Here is a 14,368-nt window from a genome sequence, read left to right as displayed (position 1 = left end):
CTCTGAAGGAATTTACAATCTAATGGGAAAAAAAATAATACCCAAAAGGAAAGTGAAAAGGGGGAGAGAGCCCACTAGAGGGTACCCAACTCCAAATACCTAGCGAGGGGCCTGACGTTTATGTGTCAAAAGCAGGCAGAGCCACAGACAGAAAAGGAAGAGTTGTGCTGGAAAGTTCTGAGCTCTCTCTCTATTCAGGAAGGGTTTGGGATGCGCTTAATTGCTCCATCTTCTAGCCCTCCAGGAAGTGGGAAGAAAAAGGTGAGGGTGCTGAGGTGATGAATATCAAAGCTGGACCAATCTCTCTGATGATGGGATTTCAAATGCTGAGCTCCACTTTGAGCTCCACTGTGCATCTCAGTTGGACAGTTCCATGACCCCTCTCTGATTCAGACCTTGCTGCCCCCAGACTAGTGAATCCAGTTTCTTGCTTCCTACCTTCTCTCACTCAGAGCTCTTGCGTCCTATCTTTACTAGTTCCCTTTTGCCTTATGAGAGAAAGTGAGATAAATGGGAGTTTGGAAGAAACCGTCTGCTCAGACTAATGGCTCAGTTTCACCTGATAATGGTTGAAGGGTACTGAAATCTTTTGATTCCCAGCTTTCTTAACCATAATGCTGAAATGTCACTGAGATGACTAAAAGTGATCAGGAAAGCTTTATTGGTTATCACGCTGTGGGAAGCTTTATCTCCATTCCCTTGGCTGACCTCCACTAAATTTGTTTTCTTATCTCCATCCCTCAGGAACTTGAATAAGCAAGATTCTGGTCTCTTTATCTGAGATCAAAAGCGGTTACCAGTATATCTAGTGGTCACTCTTCATTACCAGAGAGAACGAGTTGGTGACAGCATTAGTTCATGAGTCTGCCTTATTTACATCGGAGATCAGGAATGTCAGGGAAACCTTGAGGATTATTTGACCAGCAAAGAAAGTCTGTAGTGATTTATTTGGCCCCTAGACAATAGGTATCTGTTTCCTGAAAAGATTGCTTTGGCTCATCTGTCTTCCTTAGCAAATGCAATCATGAGGTTTGGGGTTTCTTTCCAGAAAGGGGGTCAAATAGATTAGATGGCTATAAAAATAAACCTGAACCATTTTTCCAAAAAGTTGCCTCTTTGACCATCATACACAGTAACAACAAGATTATGTGATGATCAATTCTGGTGGACGGGGCTCTTTTAACAATAAGCTGATTAAAATTCCAACAGACTTGTGATAAAGCCATCTGCATCCAGAGAGAGGACCATGGGACTAAATGTGGATCACAACATAGTATTTTTGTTTTTTTGTTGTTTGTTTGCTTGCTTTTTTCTTTTTCATTTTTTCCCTTTTTGATTTGATTTTTCTTGTACAGCATGACAAATGTGGAAATATGTATAGAAGAATTGCATATGTTTAACTTATATGGATGACTTGCTGTCCAGGGGAAGGTTGGGAGGAAAGGAAGGAAAAAAATTTGGAACACAAAGTTTTGCAAAGGTGAATATTGAAAACTATCTTTGCATGGATTTTGAAAATAAAAACCTTTTTTTAAAGTTCCTGCTTTGAAAAGAAATATGAAAAAATTCATAGCTACTTTCTTTGAATGGCAGGTATTCCATCCATGGGATGGAAACAACCTAAACTTCAAACTATCAGTCATAGTACCTTAATGGAATAGGATATTAGACAAATATGCAAAGGCTCCATGATCTCATAGGGGAGACATCTAGTATGGAAACTTCTTCCACCATTAGAGATTTTAACTTGCCTATGGTTTATTAGATAAGTCCTAGAAAACTGTTTGAAGCATAAAAAATAATGAATATCAGAAATAAGATTTTAACCTGGTCAGATTTTTGTACTCTAAGAGCAGCACCACAACTACTTTACAATGCTACATCCAAATACAATATTATGGTGCCATAAAATAATTATAAATGGGGGCCGCTGGATGGTTGGTTTTAGCACTGCCCCTAAAGACAAAAGAACCTGAGTCAAATCCAACCTCAGAAACTTAACATTTCCTAGCAACCCTGAGCAAGTCACTTAATCCCAATCACCTCATCCCCCAAAAAATAACTAATTATAAATGACATATTCAATGAGTTATGGAAAGGCCTAAAGATGATGATATGGAGCAAAATCAACAGAACCATAATTTTATATTAGGCTACAATTGTATATACCAAGGAAAATTATAAAAGGTAAAAAAAAAAATAAAGAGAAGGAACAAATGGAATAACAAAAGGAAGGAAAGAAAGAGGACGAAAAATCAGAAGAAAGAAAAAGAGGGATGAAGGGGAAAAGGAAGGAGGAAGAAAGGAAGGATAGAAGAAAGTAAAGATAGGAAGATTGAGACAAGGAGAGAAGGGAGAGGAAGAGAGGGAAAGGAAGGGAAGACTGAAGGAGAAGGAGAGCCAGAGGTTGCTGAACGTCAAATAAATCTGGAAGGAAAAACAAAACAAAGACATTCTTTGAAGGTCAGTTGCTTGTTAATTCATTTGGTGGTACTTTATTAAATGATAGAGGATTCAAGTAAGAATTCCCCTCTTATTTTGTTTATTGGTTTGTTTTTCTTGAGATTTATTGACTTCATAACAAATTCTTTTCAAAGTTTATTGTTGCCCAGTCGTGTCCAACTCTTTTTTGGCCCCATCTGGTGTTTTCTTAGCAAAGATACTGGAGTGGTCTGCCATTTTTTCTCCAGCTCATTTTTTTGCAGATAAGGAACTAAAGCAAGTAAAGTTAAATAATTTGCCCAGGTTCACACAGCTAGCAAGTGTCTGAAGCTGGATTTAAACTCAGGAGGGAGAGCCTTCCTGACTCCCGACCTGGTGCTCTATTTACTGTGCCATTTCCTATTAAATCATTTCTTGGACCATCAGCTCCCTTACCTGTTCTTGCTTTTTGCCCTCTGTGGTAAATGGAAAGTCACCTGCCCTCCATGATTGAAAGTAACTGCCTGCAGGATCACAGGAGGAGATGAGCTTTAGAGGAGGCAAAGATGAGATATACACTTAATGGTCACGTGTTAACCTAACTAAGATGCTGCTTGAGAACAGAATCGGCTTTGCTTATCATCAGGACTTAAACAAATATGGCATATAATAAATCATCTTCTCTTCCTAGGCTGGAGAATCCAGCTGACATCAAATCGATGGTTTTGAAGACTACTTGATTAACATCTGATTGGCTAAAATTAAAGTACAAAAACTCTAGATTGGAAGTATCAAAGGAGTGACACGTTTGCCTTGTGGCCCTACTCACGGACCCACAAATGCCAGCATGACCACTAACCACGTTCCATGACATTTCCCTGTATTTTGGTCCTCTAGGAGGCAGCATGATGGTTGCTTAGGACCAGTATGACAGTTTTTTCCTTCTCTAGATCTGTTTCCTTCTCCGTAAAATGAGGAAGCTGGAATACATGACCTTGCCCTCCCTTCCAGCTCTAATTCTATGATCCTTGGCCCATCTCAGTGCCTTGCACACAGTAGGTGCTTCAAGGATGTTTGTAGAACTGAACTGTAGCCTCCTGGGAAGTACAAGGGGGAGAGAAAGGTTAACACTGGGCTAAGTGATCCCCCTTATGGAGGCTGGAAAACAGAGAGGAGTTGGGGAAGGGAAAACTGAAAACATGAAAACTGTCAACCAGGATAAAGGAATTGGATTTTTATTTCTTTTTATCAAGCTCATCATTCACTGTTAAATAGGTGAAACTGTACTTGATTTCATCTCCTAGAAGCTAATCGTATTCCAACTAACATCAAAATGTCTCTGGTTATTTGATTCTGTTTTCCCTAAACGTGTTACTGTTCTTGCTGTAACTCTTAATAGATTAGTTTAATATCTACTTGCCTTTTGGTCTCTTTGTAGAGTTAATGAATTAGCCCATCTTGGCCAGATGAAGGCATGTAATGCTGTGAGGGGAACGAAGCCTCCTCCCACCCCCGCACTCCTACCCCAGCCTTTCCTCTTGCTGCCATTTTGGTTGAAGCACGCTGTCCCCCCGGAGCCGAATGCTCCAGGCACCCCAACATATTCTGGGTTCTCTTTACCGATTATTGCCTTTATTTTGATAACAAAAGCAGCCGAACGCAGCCACCATGCTAGAAGCAGGGAGTTATACACCCAAGGCTCACTGTTTTCCTTGTTTTCCTTCCATTTTCTTCTGAGATCTTGATTCAAATTGGATTTTTCTTTGCTTATATTTTCTCTTTGAATCCTCCATTTAAGTCAGCCAATAAGCCTTTAAGTACCTACTATGGGCCAAACAAAAGGGACCTTCCACAAGAAACTTCATATGTGACTCTGGTACTGTCATTTATCTTTCTTCCTTCCCACATGACTTTCTTTTTCAATCCCACATCTCTCTGATGACATCCTGTATGCCTTTTCTCCTACTTAATTAAGCTCTGGTAATATGGTGCGGCTTACTCATACCCACCGGGGATCTCTCCATTGTCCTTAGGGAGACACTTTAATTCTTTGGAAACTATGTTATCCCATGACTCACTCTTAGAAAAAAAATTTACATTAAAAAGACGCAGGCCATTTCAATTTAGATGAGGAACAAGGGGGAAATAGTCATAAAAATGCCAGGCTTTATGGAGCTCTTGAAATATTTTGAAAACACCAACTCAGGGGTCTCCTTCTACCCTCAAGAGGTCTGTAGGCAATATGTATCCTCAACTTACTTTACCAAGAAGAGACAGATAAAAGTTTCTGCCATGGGGAACCACTTTAGCAAACAGGTCCCATACTCCTCCCTTTTTGCTCTCTTTCTAAAATTATAAAAAGCTTTTGCAGTATTATTTCTGATCAGATCCCAGATACATCCCTTTCTGTGACCTTTGGCAAGTCACATATCACTGAGCCTCAGTTTCCTCATCTGTAAAATGGAGGGATTGTTTTTTCTGGCTATAAATTCTATCAGTAGGACCAAGCTACTTCCCCCTCTGGGCCTCAGTTTCCTCAACTTTAAAAACGAAGGGATTGGACTAAATGGCTTCTGAAGTACCTTTAACCCAAGATACAGGATCACATGCACTATGATAGTCAACAAAAAGCACAAGTGGGAAAGCCCAGTTGCATGCATCAAGGTCTGTGGCTTTCCTTTGCTATTGATCTCTGTTCTGGTCAGGCCACAAGTGGAATAGGGCCGTCAGGTCTGGGTACCAGGGCTAAGGAAAAACATGCAGAAGAGCCCCAAGTTTATGTCATATGAGGACCAGTTAAAGGAACTAGGGAAGTCTAACCCAGAGAAGATTCGGAGTAGAAATGTGAGTTATATTCAAGTCTTCCAAGGGCCATCACGGGAGGAGGAATTTTATTGTTTTGTTTAGCAAGAGAGGGCAGAACTGGGAAGGATGAACAGAAAGTACTTTGGGAAAACCTTGTGAACAATTAGAGCAGTCTGAGAGACGAATGGATTATTGGTGGGGAAATGGAGGCTTTCCAGGAAGAGCTGAATGACCACTTTGTCAAGTGTATTGTGGAGCATTCTTGGTCAGGTATGAGATGGACTAGGTGACCTCTGATCTCCCCTTCCAGCTCTGAGATTCTAAGATTTTCAGTCTGGAGAGATGCAGGGCAAGTTCTCAGCAGAGCTCAAAATGTTAATGTTCAGCATAATAAATCACTCCGAATTTTGCCTTCCTGTCTGATTATCTTCGTTAGTGCCCAAAAGCCACAGATGCTTCTGGGCAACTATGGGGGGAGGAAAGGGTTGTTTGCGTGCACATTTTTATGCTGACATTTAATTTACTCACTTTTTTGGACACGAGATATTTTGATCCAAAGGATTCTAAACTTAGAGTTTGGAAAGATCTTAAAGATTATTTAGCCCAATATTCTCATTTTATAGATAAGGAAACAGAAGCCTAGAAAATCATCAGAAAGCATTTCTTAAGGGTCCACTGTGTACCAGGTCCTGTGATAATGTTTAGGATACAAAGATAAAAATAAAAGTCTTTGTCCTCAAAGGGAGTCTTCTTATTCTATTAGTTAAAAGCTTTCCCCAAGATCAAACACTTAATGACAGAAGATTTGAATCAAGAACATTTGGTTCAAAATCAAGGGTCCTTTCTATTGCCCTGTGCTAACTTATCCACAAAACCCCAATAAATTCATCTGAGAACAATTCTGAAACCTTTAAAGACCAAGGGATGTGGGATGAGCAAGCATGATGAAATACACCATCTACTTCCTGACAGAGACGTGATTATCTTAGTGAACAGAGATAAATACATATTTTTAAATAACCAACATGAGAATATATTTTGCTTGACTTTTGCTTTGTATATTTCTTACAAGAGTTTTGTTTTACTTTGGTTTTTCTCACCGGATGAAGGGCAATTAGGAAGGAAAATAGATGCTTAGTGATGGAGGGTGGGGCAAGCCTTCCTCAATAACGACTTATTTTATGGATATAAATATATTCCTGGGGAGAAAATGGTAGGATGATTGATAATCTCTCCAAAGAAAGCATGTCACCTTTAACGGTGGCAGGCTGCCATATACCTTGACCGTTGACACTGAGCAGCTTTGTATCACTTCCCCTATGGATTTCCTCATCATGATGGTCATCCCCATCATTCTCTGACTCTTCATTCTTCACACTCTGACCTTGAGCAAATCATTTAACCATTCTGGGATTCAGAGGATTTTTTTTTCCTATCAAATGAAATATTCAGACAAGAGATTCTCTAATATTCCTTCAGCTCTAGATCTGTGATCTTACAATTCAATCTACCCAGTCTTACTTCATCCAAGTTTCTTCATGTTTTCATAAATTCTTCCCCTTCATTTTCCCTTATAGCACCTTCCACTGCATTCTTATGCCCTGATGTGTTTGAAGGTGGTTCTGACATTACTTTCTACCTATTGTCATTTATAGTTTCTTGTAATACTCATAAAGCAAAATAAAATAAAGCAAAATAAATCTGTGAGATACCTGACAAAGACATCTGTTTCACTTAGGAAAGCAGAAAATTGCATTAGCTCTTAAACAAGGCAATAAATGTCCATCGAAGTCTCAGCCTAGTTTTACAAGCCCAGACAGCTGCCAAGCTGATCATTCTGGAACACTGGAAAGGGAGGGGGGTATCCCGCTCCCTGGGAAAGGGAAATCATTACTTTCTTCTAACTGCTTTCAGATACCTGCCAGTGGGACTGAACATCGACCCATAATGTCTCTCCCTCTCTTGGTAAAGAGAGGATCTATGTGCCCACCGTCCTGGGGTTTTCAGCAATATTGGACCCAGCTAGAGAGCAATTCCCCAATTTATTTGATACTGCGCAAGACAAACGGTCCCACAGACACTTTCTTTTGCAGTGGTTTTTAACCTGATCTACAAACTAGTTTTTAATACCTTGATAACTCTAATTCAATTTCCTTCATAGTCCTATGTATTTTATTTTATGCATTTAAAAGCATTCTTCTGAGAAGGAGTCCATAAGCATCACCAGGATCCCAACAAGGTTCATGACACAAAAAGTGAAAAATATTGTCTAAGAAAAATAGCCTATTATTCTTTGCTCATCACTTGACCTATCACCTTTCCTCTGGTTCCTCTGGGAACAGAGTGGAGACATTCTAGTCTCAGAGGTTTCTGAAGATGTCTATGAAACCCAAATTTGGGGACAGCTGGCCACACTACCGGAGGGGCATCTTGGGGGCAGTGAGCATGGGTGGGGCTCAGTCACAGGCAATGGTATCTCAAGTTCTTGGATTCAAAGGATGCTTGTGAGCTAGCATGATGGATGGAACACATACCTGGTTGACAAACTGGCAAAAGTTTTATGGAAGAATACATGGAGATAGAAAAAAGTGAACAGCCTCTAGGAAAATTAGAAAGTTTGTTCTTCACAGATCAAGGACCTTCAAAAAGGTGAGTGGGATGGCATTTCGTCTTAAAGAGGATTTCTTGGAAATAAATATCTGAGAAGAGGATTTAGCTGGAGCTCTCACCTAAACTGAGTGATGCTTAATAGTAATAACAGCTGGTTTTTACTTATCTCTTTGGGCTTTGCAAAACACTTGATGATCTCATTTGATCCTCACAACTTTCATGAAACCAACTGCTATCATTATCCCCATTTTACAGATGGGAAAACTGATGCTGATATAGGTCAAGTGACTTCCCCAGGATCACTAATGACTATGTGAGGCAGGATTCAGACTTTATTTCCTCCTGGATTTATTTCCAGAAAGTTATCCACTTGTGCATCCAACTAGAGAGATTTTTCAATCCATCAGTATTTATTAAGCACTTACTATGTGCCAGGCATTGTGCTAAGTGCTAGGGATACAAAAAGAGGTAAAAGATCATTTCTGTCCTCAAGGAGCTTACATTCTAATGTATTAAATATATGTGATATATGTCATCAAATATTTATATATAATCAAACCAATAATCAAATATATATGATCAAATATTATATATATAAAATCAATAATCAAATATATATGCAAAGTCACAGGGAAACAATTAACAGAGGAAAAGCACTGGAATTAAGAGGGGCTGGAGAAGATGGATTTTAATTAGGACTTGAGGGAAGTCAGGGAGGTCAACAGTGGGAGTAGAGGTAGAAGAGCATTCCAGGCATGGGGATGATTTCCTTCACTCTGGCATTTCCTGAGTCTGGGGTGACCCATAAGTCTTCTGGAATCTGTACTGGCTCTGATCTATACCTGCTACACCCCAAAGTTTTCTCTTATTAAAAGAGGAGCTCTTTAGTGTCTTCCCTCTGAGTTGGAGAAAATTGGAGAAAATCTCCAGTTTTCCCATTTCTCCATAGATTTTGCATATTGATTCCTTACCACCGCCAGGAGGTGGATATTCTTTGTCAGATTGAGTCCTCCATGTTGCTTGCTCCGATTTCCTCAGTTTCAGCCCTGCCCCCTTCCCTCCTGAGAACTCAATGGGCTCTTGCTTCATCCCAACTCTTTCCTTGCTTTTCTGATATTTCAACATACAGATTCATGATCTAGGAACTCTTTGAGGGCAGGGACTGTCCTTTGCCTTTCTTTGTCCTCCCAGCAGATGCATAACAAATGCTCACTGACTCAGGTCCTTAAGGGTAGACATGTTTGCATTTTTGTCTTTATGTACACAGGATCTAGATGATACAGGGCACAGATGCTTAATTAATATTTGTTGGATTTAAATGAATGAGGAGGTTGAACCAAATGGCCTTTGAGGTCTCTTCCAACTCCAAATCTATGATTTTCAGTCCATCAAAAGAAAAGAGGGAAAATAAAAGGAAATGGAACAACAATACACATTTTTAAAAATTTCCAACAAGGGATCTGAATGTTTTCATTATTGCAGAATTATATTTTATTTAAATTAGATATTGAGTCAAAAGCTTTGGATTAATCTCACAATGGGGGAGAAAAATAAAATGCACAAAAATCATGTGATCCTAATTAAAATGCCTAATATTTCTGTCATCTCAGAGAAACAAGTATCACACCGAATCAAAAAGCAAATTAAAACTGCCAAAAGAAACAAAAAAGACGGCCATGCTTGGTAATTAAATGCCTCATTAGTCCCAATAGTGCATTTATCTGGCTGATTTGATTATGATTTACTGACTTGGGTTGAAGCTATTGTCCTTAATCCAGAACACACCTCCTTTGGATGGAAGAGGAGCTGGGAGCTACGTATACAAGGTGATTAAGGGAAGCACTTAGTAACTGACCGTCCAGTCGCGTTCATCTCTGATGAGGAAATCAGTGCTTTTTTTCTTAAAGAAGATTGAGTTTTAGTAAAAAATGCTAGTAGTTGAACATCAAACCAATAATTTAAAGAAGCTAAGTGTCTTTAACTCTTTTCAATATTCATTTATCAACAGCCCTTCAATCCCTCCTGCCAAGTCCCAGTCAGGATTTTCCTCCATTTATTCCTGTTCATTTCTCTCCTTAGAAGATTCTACTCTTCAGACACTGGTCGGTTTGCTCATCATCGTTTCACAAATTTTATCTTTGCGGATGCCTTTGAACTTGTCTGTGTGGATGGGACTGTGGAGAACATCCTGACATTCACACACCACAATCTGTTTTGCCTGTTTTGTTCCAGTTGTTTTCCCTGTTATTTCCCATTTTTCCTATGTGCAGTTTGCTATTTGCATCGTATCTCCCCCATTAGACTGCAAGCTCCTTGGGCACAGGAACTGTCTCTCTTGCATCCCCAGGACTCGGCCCAGTGCCTGGCACATGCTGCGGGACCGGGCCCAGGCAGGGGCACCTTGTGAAAGCCCCAAACTCTCCTCTCCCTCCGGATTGGCAGAGCAGACCCGGATGATGTCACGGTCCAGGTCGGTCGCCCTGGGCAATAACACGGGGCCACATCTGTGACCACCATGGCTTGTTGCCCCATTCTAGCTCTGTGAGAGTCCTTCCCAATGAATGTTGCTCCTCACGCTCCAAGAGAGAGCGATGAGACTTCAAAATTCAAATTGTGAAGACTTCTTTGGGCTACGTGTTCACTCTGGCAAGGAGAACCAGCGCCAGACCGATCTATTTCCATAATGAAATCTGTCTCTCTGAAAGAATCAGCCTGCCTCTCAGCCATTACTGGCCATTAATATGGCTTCAAATTAGATTGCTCCATTGCTGTACAACCGGGTTCTGAAATCAGAGGGCTCCTCTCCCTCCCCTCTCACTCTAATAAGCCCAGATGTCTCATTTGTCACCACCCTCTGAACATGGGTTTTAACTCCCTGAAGCAGACTAGCCCCTTTCCTCTCTTCCTTGGTTGAAATAGCTCAAATTTGAGTGGAGAATGGCAGGTCTTTTAGGAGAGATTAGGGTCATTGAGTCTAACTCTCTCCTTTTACAGATGAGGTCCTGACAGGTGAAATTACTTATTCAGGATCACACTAAGTCAGGATTAGAACTCAGGCCCTGTAACTCTAAGTCCATCTTTCCCTCATTTCTCCTCTCAAGCCTTCATCACCTTTTACCTGGATCACTGCCTCCAATTTGGTCTATTTCCCTCCAGCCTCTCTTCTCTCCAAACCATTCTTCATCTAGCTACCAAAATGGTCTTCCATCATGCTGTTTCCATCACAGCTCAATGAAAAATCTTCCATAACTCCCTATCAGCTCTAAGATAAAACACAAAGCAGATGAAGCCCTCCACATTCAGGCTGTCTGATTTTATTTCACATCTTCACAAACTCTTATTTTAGCCAAATTGAGTTTCCATCTGGGCCATTCCATCTTAGAGATCAGAAGCTTTATCCAGTGTGTCCCCACATGTGGAAACCATCCCCTCCTCATCTTAGCCTCTCAGAATCCCCATTTTCCCTCAAAGCTCAGCCCGGGTACAGTCTCCCACACAAAGTCTCTCCTAATCCCCATGGTTGCTAGAGCTCGCTCCCACTCAGAATTAACACATATGTACTTTTTATTACTTGTGTACATGGATTTCCCATCAATAAGTGTCTTCCCACAATAAATATGAGCCCCTATGAGCCACTGGAATCAAAATTCTTTGTGGGCTCTGCCTTTCCATTTTTGTCTTGGTATACCCCATACCTAGGTTGGCCTGCACTTAGTAGGAAGGTTTATTGAATCGCATTAAATTATTGAATTAAATATATGCACAATTGGAAAACAATATATATGTGTAATATTTATTTAGTCTATAGAAACTGTCTGCTTACATATTAAGCTTATGTATATACATAATACAGGAGAGCAGAGGAGAATTAGAATTTGGGAGAGGAGACAACTGATTTGCCGTGTGTGTGTGTGTGTGTGTGTGTGTGTGTGTGTGTGTGTTTATTGCAAGAAGTGCATCCCACTAAGCTTAATATGTAAGCAGACAGTTTCTATAGACTAAATAAATATTACACATATATATTGTTTTCCAATTGTGCATATATTTAATTCAATAATTTAATGCAATTCAATAAACCTTCCTACTAAGTGCAGGCCAACCTAGGTATGGGGTATACCAGGACAAAAATGGAAAGGCAGAGCCCACAAAGACTCACTCTCAAAGAATTGGCCCAAGATGCTTTGGGATCCTGAGTTAACACTTTCTCATTGCTGGAAAGACAGAAATAAGAAAACGAAAATTGGCCAATTTGGTAGAAAAATGGAGCATCGCTACGGAGGTCCTTAAGATTAAACCATGGATGACTCCCCTCATCCCACACCTTCTTCACCCTCCCCATGACAGAGTCCAGTCTCCCTGAATTCCAACTTCCCAAACTCAGGTTAACAGGAACAGAAGAAAACCAGCTTACCAAAGATAACGTTAGATGACTTCTCTTTTTCTTTTAGAAATAAAAAAATGACCCATATTTCTTTCTTATGGCTATATGTAGAAAAATTATGGGGTTTGTTTCTTTTTAATGTCTTTTTAAAAGCAAATTCATCTTTTCCAACTTGGCGCATTGTCGTTTAGAAGCTTAGGATGTCACAATTTTGATGTGATGGTCAGAGAAACAGCTGCTGCAAAAAAACTTAGAAATGCTGGGTACATCTTTTCTCCAGGTGTTCTGACGACTCGGCCGCTGCCCACCCTCCTCCCCTGCCCTTAAAGGGGTTTCAGGCTTACCATGTGAAAATATTCCTGCAGAAAAATGGTAGCTACAAGCAGATGGGTTTAATTAGAAATCACTCAGGCCCAACTTCTGGCATCTGGAGTCCTGCTCTAGCGGGCAGTGTTCTGGCTGAAACCCATGTGAAAAACCTGTTCTTTGCTGCCCCTGGGATTGGACGAGCACCAAGAGATGACATTAACAAAAATGGCTCAGATGTTAGAAGAGGCCTAAAGACTGGAAGGTCGGGGTGGTGAGGGAAACCAAGCACACAAACTAATTTTAAATCAATCATCCCCAAGTCCCTCATGTCTGGAAGACCATGAGCAATATTCCAAAGTCCCAATAAATCAAATGGGAATTTGAACCCATTTCTTGTGATTCCAAGTCTAAGTACAGTACTTTCCACTAGACCATATATTGGCTTCCTCTTCCAAATGAGAAAAAAGGGGGAAGAATCCTACCTTCCATCAATCACACATAATTTTTTAAATTGCTCATTTATACTATCTGCACATAAGTGGGTCATTTTTATCACCTCTGTCAAAAGAAGACAAGCCTGTTATTTCTTCCACTGAAAATGTATTCGGGAGAGCACGTCATTGGACTCTAGCCTTTCGGTGAATGACAGAGCTGAGAAGAACTGGTTAAAGGGTCTTTTGTTGTAGATGTGAAAAAAGGGCAGAGGTTTTACAGAATAAAGAAATAATGAAGAGAAGAAAAATTCAGAAGGAACAAAACAGAGTGAAGTCCCCCCAAGAACTGTGACATGTAACCTGATGTAAAAGCTGTCGAGCTTTTACCGGTCTCAACAAGGGCAGCCAGCATGCTGGGCTTGTGCAAATCCCCTTCCCTTCTTCTGGGGATCTGGGGTCGGAACCACGTGACGCTTACCCTGGTGAACAGATCACAGCCCCTCCAGGCCCTTCCGTCTGGTTTGACATATCTACCTCTTCCCACAGATGCTTTCCAATCTTCCATTATCTGACTCTCTTTCCACACCTTGTTTCCCACCCTCAACTTCCTCTGCAAACCAGTGGCCAGGCCTCCTGGCACAAGACACTGCATCTCCTGACTTCAGGCGCTTTCAGCGGCTGTCTGGCGTGCCTCAGTTTCCCTCCTGTCTCTATCTTCTGGCTTCCTTCGAGTGTCAGCTCAAACTCCACGTTTCCAAGAAGCCGTAAGCATCTTTGTTCTGTGATCATTGGCCTTCTATCCTTTTCAGAGCTTGTTCTAATATAGCTGTTTGCACGTTGGTTTCCCGTTAGACTGAGCTCCTTGAGGGCAGGGACTGATTTTTGCCTTGATTTATATATTGATTATATATGACAGTGCCTGTCACATTACAGCTAAATACTTGGTGACTTGACTTGCCTTTATTTTCTTGGTGCTCTGAGCTTGAAAATCTTCCATCTGTAAGTGGCTGGCGTGCAACCCTGTTTCCCCTCATTCTCATTATCCCCATTCCTTTCCTGTCATGGATGACCCGGATGTTATACAGGAGGCATTTATTGCAGGCAAGTTCTCCTTACTTACGTGATACAGCCTACTTAAGCCCACCACTGATATCTCTTACCCTCTGGGTGACTGGGATTTTTTTCAGGTTTCACTTGTCCCACGATTTATGATCATAAAAAGGACTAGTTGAGTTCCGATGATCTTATGATGGAAAGAGCCATCTCCACCCAGAGAGAGGACCGTGGGGACCGAGTGTGGTTCACAACACACAATTTTCACTCTTTTTGTTGTTATTTGCTTGCATTTTGTTTTGTTTCTCATTTTTTTTCCTTTTTGATTTGATTTTTCTTGTGCAGCAAAATAATT

The sequence above is a fragment of the Antechinus flavipes genome, chromosome 5 (genome assembly GCF_016432865.1).
Source record: "Antechinus flavipes isolate AdamAnt ecotype Samford, QLD, Australia chromosome 5, AdamAnt_v2, whole genome shotgun sequence".
Classification (NCBI taxonomy): Eukaryota; Metazoa; Chordata; class Mammalia; order Dasyuromorphia; family Dasyuridae; genus Antechinus; species Antechinus flavipes.
Note: the sequence above shows the minus strand (reverse complement) of the source record.